This window comes from Pinus tabuliformis, chromosome X (genome assembly GCF_031772625.1).
Source record: "Pinus tabuliformis cultivar Carrire ecotype Pingquan chromosome X, CPIR1, whole genome shotgun sequence".
In the NCBI taxonomy this organism is placed as follows: domain Eukaryota; kingdom Viridiplantae; phylum Streptophyta; class Pinopsida; order Pinales; family Pinaceae; genus Pinus; species Pinus tabuliformis.
In genome coordinates, this window is record NC_142308.1 from 769,014,841 (window position 1) to 769,023,826 (window position 8,986).

The 8,986-nt window shown below is 47.0% G+C and overlaps 1 non-coding gene across 1 annotated transcript; it reads right to left on the reverse strand.

The window, feature by feature from the left end:
- Positions 1–8,560: 8,560 nt before the first annotated feature.
- Positions 8,561–8,633, reverse strand: TRNAK-UUU (transfer RNA lysine (anticodon UUU)). Its single transcript has one exon. It is a non-coding gene; the product is annotated as a tRNA-Lys (tRNA).
- Positions 8,634–8,986: the final 353 nt, after the last annotated feature.

Below are 8,986 nucleotides of genomic sequence, written 5' to 3' on the forward strand. Positions count from 1 at the left end.
AGAAAGAAAAGAATGCTATTCCCGCTACTCAGTTCAGTAAGGTGCTCCGCCCGCTATGCATAGGGAGAGCTCGAGTGAAAGGCCAACCGGAAATAGCGAGATAACCCCTCCGCTGGCTGGGATGACTGGTCTTGCGTGAGCGACTGGTCAATGAACTAGCGATAACCTGCATCATTCATATGCCTATTGCTTAATGCGCGTATATAATACATGAAGATAGGTCCGCCACTCATTCATCATTCATATGCCTATTGCTTAATGCGCGTATATAAGGTATTCAGGCACTTTGGCGAATACAGCACGAAAGACGAGAAGCACTTGGCCTTTCTGTTCTTTCCCGAAGGGCACTTATCTATGGCACCGGGCACTATCCATCCCGAATACAGGCAAGCACTCACTCCCTGTGTTTCCCTTCTCTTTCCCGCCCTCCCAGCAGGCACCAACGAAGACAGGCAAGTCCTTAACTACCTACATAAATTACATGCGCATAACACCACCTCTGGAAAAGCTTTTTCAAATATATACAAATTTGAGTTGGACTCCAGAATGTAAAGAGGCATTTGATCTGCTGCAATAAAAATTGGTGACTACGCCTATCTTTGTTTTCCCGGATTGGACAAAGTTATTTCACATACACGTAGATGCTTCAACAATTGCATTGGGCGTAGCACTCGCGCAACCCGGGTAACATTGATCACCCGATTTTGTTTGCAAGTAGGAAATTCTCTGATGTATAAACAAACTATACAACTACAGATTAAAAAGGTTTAGCAATAGTGTATGCGCTACATAAATTGAGACATGACCTCCTAGGTTCTGAATTTTCGCCCTGATTTGTTCCCCCTACAGCCTGAAGTCTTCATCAATTTTCCTCTGAGCTATCTTGTCCTTCGTGCACTGGTACTTCCCATATCTTGGGGCCACAAATTCCCTGTTCCGTGCTGCTGGAAATTCTTTCTTGGTGGGATGAATCCAGCCCTCTAGTGCAATTAACACGAGTAATCATGAATAAGAAAATGATTGGTGTTTCTCCTGGGCTTCAACGCAGTCCGCCAAGAACTGGTTGGCCAGGAACGGTGCCCATGCCATCTGAACGCCATTGACGCATTTCTCTGCTAGCTTGATCACGACCGCGGGTATTGGTCCTGGCTCAGATGCTGCTAGTGCTTCTAGGTATCGAACTGGATCTTGCTCTTATGGATCTATATATGGCTATCGATCTGAGAATGGATCTGGAACTAGTGCTTAATCTACTGATGGATCGGAGGGAGAAACTACTACTCGTAGCGGTGAATCTGGATAAGCTGCTATGACTGGCTTTGGTACTGGGTCAAGTACTGCTACCTTTGCTTCTGGTGCATCTGACTATCGATCTGGAACACCCGGTTCTTCATCCCGATCACAAGCATCTGACTCACGAGCTACAGGTGCTTCTACAGGTGGTGCTTAAACTGCTGCTTAACCAACGACTTCATCAACTGGATCAACTGACTCAAGGTAAAGGTTCAAATCTGGATCAACCGGATCAACGGCTGCTACTGGAGCATCTACTGGATTGACTTATGCTGGTGCTATAGACGGCTCTACTGCTGGATATTCTATACGTAATAATGGTGGTGCTTATCCATACGCGAAGGCAAAACCTATAGAAGCACCAGTAACAGAGCTAGTTGTTCCAGATCCATAGCCCGTAGCTTACCTTGCAGAGCTAGGTACTTACCTTCTAGTTCCAGGTCCAGGTTAACCAGTTGAACCAGTCTATAAGTAGCACCTATACCAGGCATAGCACCAGCATAAGTCAATCCAGTAGATGCTCCAGTAGCAGCCGTTGATCCGGTTGATCCAGATTTGAACCTTTACCTTGAGTCAGTTGATCCAGTTGATGAAGTCGTTGGTTAAGCAGCAGTTTAAGCACCACCTGTAGAAGCACCTGTAGCTCGTGAGTCAGATGCTTGTGATCGGGATGAAGAACCGGGTGTTCCAGATCGATAGTCAGATGCACCAGAAGCAAAGGTAGCAGTACTTGACCCAGTACCAAAGCCAGTCGTAGCAGCTTATCCAGATTCACCGCTACGAGTAGTAGTTTCTCCCTCCGATCCATCAGTAGATTAAGCACTAGTTCCAGATCCATTCTCAGATCGATAGCCATATATAGATCCATAAGAGCAAGATCCAGTTCGATACCTAGAAGCACTAGCAGCATCTGAGCCAGGACCAATACCCGCGGTCGTGATCAAGCTAGCAGAGAAATGCGTCAATGGCGTTCAGATGGCATGGGCACCGTTCCTGGCCAACCAGTTCTTGGCGGACTGCGTTGAAGCCCAGGAGAAACACCAATCATTTTCTTATTCATGATTACTCGTGTTAATTGCACTAGAGGGCTGGATGCATCCCACCAAGAAAGAATTTCCAGCAGCACGGAACAGGGAATTTGTGGCCCCAAGATATGGGAAGTACCAGTGCACGAAGGACAAGATAGCTCAGAGGAAAATTGATGAAGACTTCAGGCTGTAGGGGGAACAAATCAGGGCGAAAATTCAGAACCTAGGAGGTCATGTCTCAATTTATGTAGCGCATACACTATTGCTAAACCTTTTTAATCTGTAGTTGTATAGTTTGTTTATACATCAGAGAATTTCCTACTTGCAAACAAAATCGGGTGATCAATGTTACCCGGGTTGCGCGAGTGCTACGCCCAATGCAATTGTTGAAGCATCTACGTGTATGTGAAATAACTTTGTCCAATCCGGGAAAACAAAGATAGGCGTAGTCACCAATTTTTATTGCAGCAGATCAAATGCCTCTTTACATTCTGGAGTCCAACTCAAATTTGTATATATTTGAAAAAGCTTTTCCAGAGGTGGTGTTATGCGCATGTAATTTATGTAGGTAGCTAAGGACTTGCCTGTCTTCGTTGGTGCCTGCTGGGAGGGCGGGAAAGAGAAGGGAAACACAGGGAGTGAGTGCTTGCCTGTATTCGGGATGGATAGTGCCCGGTGCCATAGATAAGTGCCCTTCGGGAAAGAACAGAAAGGCCAAGTGCTTCTCGTCTTTCGTGCTGTATTCGCCAAAGTGCCTGAATACCTTATATACGCGCATTAAGCAATAGGCATATGAATGATGAATGAGTGGCGGACCTGTCTTCATGCATTATATACGCGCATTAAGCAATAGGCATATGAATGATGCAGGTTATCGCTAGTTCATTGACCAGTCGCTCACGCAAGACCAGTCATCCCAGCCAGCGGAGGGGTTATCTCGCTATTTCCGGTTGGCCTTTCACTCGAGCTCTCCCTATGCATAGCGGGCGGAGCACCTTACTGAACTGAGTAGCGGGAATAGCATTCTTTTCTTTCTTCCCCTCACTGAGCCTACTCTCTCTCTACCTGAGCCAACCCCCCAAGCAAGCATGCTTCCTTTCTGGCTACCCCCAAGCACTCTATCAAGCCTGAGCCAAGCGCAAGCATAGGATATATATGCTGCTTTTGTTTTTTTTACCTGACTGAGCCCGAGCCAGGTAAGTCTCTAGTAGCCAGGAAGGTCTTTCCCAAGCCCCTAAGTTGTTAGTCCTTAGGTAAGAAGTTATATAAATCTTTAGCTTCTTACTTGTTAGCCCGTGACTTTCATAACGAAGTGAACTCCTTGCCCTCAGAAGCGCAAGCCCTCCGGACCTTTATGGTGTGGCATTGATTGATGGATGCCTAGTAAGTCTTTCCATCCATAAAGAGAAGTACTCTTTATTCTGACTGAATGGAAAATAGAACCTCATATCTGGACCTTTCCTGACCAATGATACCTTTGCTTACCAATGCGTTCCTTACCTTTCTAAATCTGTGGTAGCCTACCTAAAGAAGGCGCTAAATTACCTATATAAAGAAGGGACTTATACTTTGATTCCCCTAAATTGCATAGCTCAGGCTGGTCACTTCTATAGCTCAGGGAAGACCTAGTGATCCCTTCCAATAACTACCACAGCTAGTCCGTCTGCCCTAGCCTGCTAGATTGCTGCCCTAGCCTGCTAGATTTGTATGCCTGGCCAGGTATCAGGAAGGGGTTTTTTATGCTATGCTCAGCTACGCCTCATAAGTCAGTCAGGAAGTATACCCAGTGCCAAGGTCTGCCTAGCCTCGTGTAGTTGGTATCCCTTCCTCGGCCATCATGCCCGAAGGTCTGCCTGCCCGATAGCACTGCCTTATCTACCAGGTAAGACATAGTCTATTCCTTACCAAACCAATGATACCTTTCCTTACCCGAGCGAGTGGTATAACCCGAGCGAGTAGTCTAATATAAGGGGCCACCACAGACAGATACCTTTCCTTATCTGTAGTATCTTCACTAACTCGTTTGGTGCCAGACCCCCAACCTGGTGTCTATTTTATATGAGTCTCTTCTCACGAAGCCGAACTGCTTTAGATCTGGTCTTTATCGGAATATGGTTCCGCATTCAGCGAGATTAGCTCGGCAAATACGGAATGCGAAGGAAAGGTTGACTTGGGTGGGGCATCACTCCATCTCCAAGCCAAGGGTGAAGGCTGTAAATCATATCGCCGAGGAGTGTGGATTACTTATTTCAGTTAGCAAATAGGCCTCTATGAAATAGAAACTAAATCTTTCACTGCTTTAATTGCTTCAATGGATACTACTGCTAGCTTTAGATCTTCTATAGAAAACATACATACTGGTGCTTGCTCTGCTGCTACCTTTGCTACTTGATCTCCTCCTTTATCTGCTGTTGGATCTACCCATGCTACCACCATTCCCACCAGAAGAGAGAGCCAATTTGCCATACGTGAGAAACGATGATTGCATGTTCCCATCAGACAACAGAAGGGAAGTACTTACCACAGAGAAGTCAGTCCTTACCGCCGCCGAAAGAGAAGACCCCATAACCGCATACCCGGTATATTTCATTCATTACCCCTTTCATTCATACCCTCTCACTTACTTTCGGGTGAGATACGTTACGCCTTACCCTATTGCTCTGGCTGGCCTTACCTAAAGCCCCTCAAAGCCTGAGCTAGCTCTGTGTTGATTATAACTTACCTTCAGGTAAGATCACCTCTCCCGTTGGTCGAGCGATGGCGGCCTTAACAGTCGAGCGTTCGTACCTCACCCTGCCGGGGGCATCCTCTATTTATTTCCCTCAAATAGCTAGAAGGTAAGGTCCTTCGCCTTGGTGGGGATAACCTAACTAAGGGATAACCTTACTAACAGAATGGATTACTGGGACAACAGAATGGCAGTTCATAAGGCAAGCAAGCCACGGAAGCAAGGCAGTGATAGAACGAAAGCAAGCGGGTTAGCGAGAAGGGAACAGGACAGGGCTAAAAAGAGAAGGCACCACCCACCTTTATTCTGCCTTCCTAAGTCCTTTAAGTGGGGGGCCGTTGTCAAGTGAGCCATTCTTCCTCACCCTTCCCTTTCTAAGAAACTGTCACTTTGAGAAGGTTTCCATTTCACACTTCGACCAATCTGCCAAACTGTTTTCTTTTCTATGACGTGGGTGACGCGAAAGAATAAAGATTCTTCACGTTCGAACTGAGGATGGAAAAGATTGCATAAGTACACTCCATTTCAGCTTGTTTACGGGAGAGAAGCTGTTGTGCCTGCAGAGTTCCTGATTCCTGTACATTGCTCAAGCTACAAAGATGTCTGATGAGACTTCTGTTGCGGAATGGCTTCATGAATTATGGGATTTAGATGAGCATCGATTCTTGGCTGATTTTCATCAAACAGTAGAGAAACAGAGACAAAAAGCTTGGCATGATCGCCACATTAAGAAGAAGTCTTTTGCTGTAGGAGAGAAAGTCCTTCTCTACGACAGCAAGTATCTGAAGCATCCTGGTCAACTTAAGATGCACTGGTTGGGGCCTTTTATGGTTGCGGAAATCAGAGATTCTGGCGCTGTTCGACTTGCGCAATTGGATGGAGTTATCAGACCTGGATGGGTGAATGGCGCCCGCCTGAAGCCCTACCATGCTACTTAATTGACATATTCTCATGGCTCTCTGTCCGAGAGCTTAGGTTAGGTTTTAGTTAGGTGTATTTTGAAACTTTTATTCTTTTTCGTAGTTCTGTCCTGTCTAGTTGCGGCAGACCGAAACCGATTGTGGTCGGGGAGGTCTAGTCATAGTTATTAGTCCAGTCTGTTTTATTTCATTGTCCAGGTCAGTTGTCCATGTGTTGGTTGTGTCCAAGTCATCCCTGTCGAAACGGTCTTACCTGCCTCGTCAGCTGTCACTTTTCATTCCTGTAAGTCGTACATTCGTCAACAGTTACCTTTTTGGAAATCTGTCTTGTCTGCTCTACCGGATTACTGATTTGACACCTCGGGAATTGTTTTACCGTCAACGTACACTCCTCGGATCTGCCTATATCCAGCTTTATTTCGTCAGCCTTCAATACGACGCTACCGCATTTATGTCCGGTCATTTCCAGAAATGGAAACTTGTGGTCATTCCCGCCGCGTTTTGTCTATAAGTACGGGGTACATTCGGCACTGCTTATCAGTTTGTTTTTTAGTCCCTTTCATTCTTCCGCCCTGGCGTCCTGTGCTCAGTCCGCGTCCATCTCTCGCCCACGGCCCCCTGTCCTCTGTGTCTATCGCTGTCAATCTATTTCCATGGGTCGAGCTACTGCTGTTCCTGCCGAAATTCATGATCCCCGAGTCGAAGTTTAAGGTGATTGGCAAGGCAAAGTCGAGAAAGTTCATCTTGTTGATCACAATTTCTCAGATGGATACTTGTTTCCAGCTCTACGGCTTGAAATGTACCTTGATTATGTTCCCTTTATGTCTGGTGAGATTGTACCTCAGATTAAGTCCTCTTATGAGCCGCTCCAGAAATCCACTATCCCGATACTTAGATATTGACTTGTTTTTGGTACAATTGGAGAATTTGCTCGATGTACCAAGTTTATCATCAATCGCGTACATCATGGTTCATTGTGGCTTGATAAGGAATATCCTATTCATGTGCACGATATTCATAAGCTGACAGGACTTTCTATGGCAGGTAAAGACGTTACAGTCGCGTTCCAGGGCCCTATATTTATTACTTAGGGGCGGAGCCACTCACTATTCCGATGGTGAGGGGTCACTCACTATTCATATGGTGAGGGTTCTTCCAAGCATGGTAAGAAGAAGGGTGATTCTAATTTGTATCACAAATATGGCACGCGCCGAGGTGGTCGTGGTGCTGTCATTGAGCATATCAACAATGATCAGGTCCGTTTTGCTTGTCATCTCATCGCGGGGAAGGTGACCAGGAATTAGACTAAGGGAGAGTGCACGCTGGACACCATTTGCGTTGCAGAATTCTGTGCACAGGGAGCTGTTCTTAACTGGTGTAAGTATCTCCTTGCCCCCCGGAGGGACAAGCGGCTTCGCAACCTTGATGAATTCCTTGCTTTCCTAACGTCAAGCAAGCCCCTACCGGTCCTTGCTTTCCTAACGTCAAGCAAGCCCCTACCGGTCCTTGCTTTCCTAACGTCAAGCAAGCAATAAATTTCTCTCCTTATCAGTCGAGCCCCCTCCGGGTCCTTGCTCTCCTAACGTCAAGCAAGCCCCTACCGGTCCTTGCCCGGTGCGGGACAAGTAAGAAATTCCTCACCATCGGAATGGTGAGCCCCTACCGGTCCTCTCCTCTCCCTCTCCCTTATGGTCGAGTACCTAAAGGTCCTATGGTCGAGCCCCCTAAAGGGTCCTTATCAGTCGAGCCCCCTGTCGGGTCCTTGCACTAGGAAGCGCAAGCCCCTCCAGGTCCTTGCTTTCCTAACGTCAAGCAAGCCCCTACCGGTCCTTGCCCCCGGAGGGACAAGCGGCTTCGCACCTTAAAGCTTGTGAAGATGCTCATGATAAAGGGGGATATTTTCTTTATGGCTACCTTCTCGTTTCTTTTGCAATGTGGAAATGGCAAGCCCCCTCTGGTCGAGCCTTGCATGCTCCTTTGGACCGTAAAGCTATTGCGAAATCTTTCGATCCCTGGAAGACCCGTTCTGATGCGCCAAATGTTGCCTTCAATGAGAATGCCTTTGGGGACTGGTATAACCAATTGATTGCCGCAACCCAAGTCATGAGGGTTCCTCAACCTTTCATTTCTTCCCCTAAAACACCACTGATAAGGCCGGCACAAAATGAAGGCCGGCACAGGACGCATCATTTCAAGCGGGACCAGGACCTTACTTGATTCACCTTTCAAGACCAATCACTACAAGACCAATCACTATACGTAATTTCGTAATAATAATCTGACTAATCTTTCTTCATTCCGGGTTATACCTAATATAGATGATTCGGGAATATGATTCGGGATTGGATTCGGGGTTAGGAACTACCTAAGAATTCGGGGTAGGAGAGGTTGTAAAGGTGATACCTATTGGTTTGGTTGGCCACTTCATGGCGGGTCCTTTTATTCCGATACCATTCCCACCTTTTCTTACGTGATAAAGAAAGTCCGTCCTTTTCGGACCTTGTTCACCTTCCTCTCACTGTCCGTTCTGGTTCCGAACGGGACCTCACTTTGGGTCACTGTATTAATAACCTCTATCAGTCAAGCAGGCGTGGGTATAGCAGGACTCGAACCTGCGACCATTAGGTTAAAAGCCCGATGCTCCACCAACTGAGCTATACACCCTCCCTGAAACCAACCCAACAATCAATAGCATATTATAGCAGCAGTAGAGAAACATGTGCTTCTCTGGTGTGGGAGAGGCGGGCGATGGCGGCCCGGTGGTTCTTCAAGTTCCTCTCCTCTCCTATCCCTTATGGTTGAGCACCTAAAGGTCCTCTCCCTATGGTCGAGCCTGCTTACGCATCCTTATCAGTCGAGCCCCCTAAAGGGTCCTTATCAGTCGAGCGATGGCGGCCTTTTAGTCGAGCGTTCGTTACCTCACCCTGTCGGACCTCTCCCGTTGGTCGAGTCATGCTTACGCATCCTCTCCTCTCCTCTCCCTTATGGTCGAGCACCTAAAGGTCCTCTCCCTATGG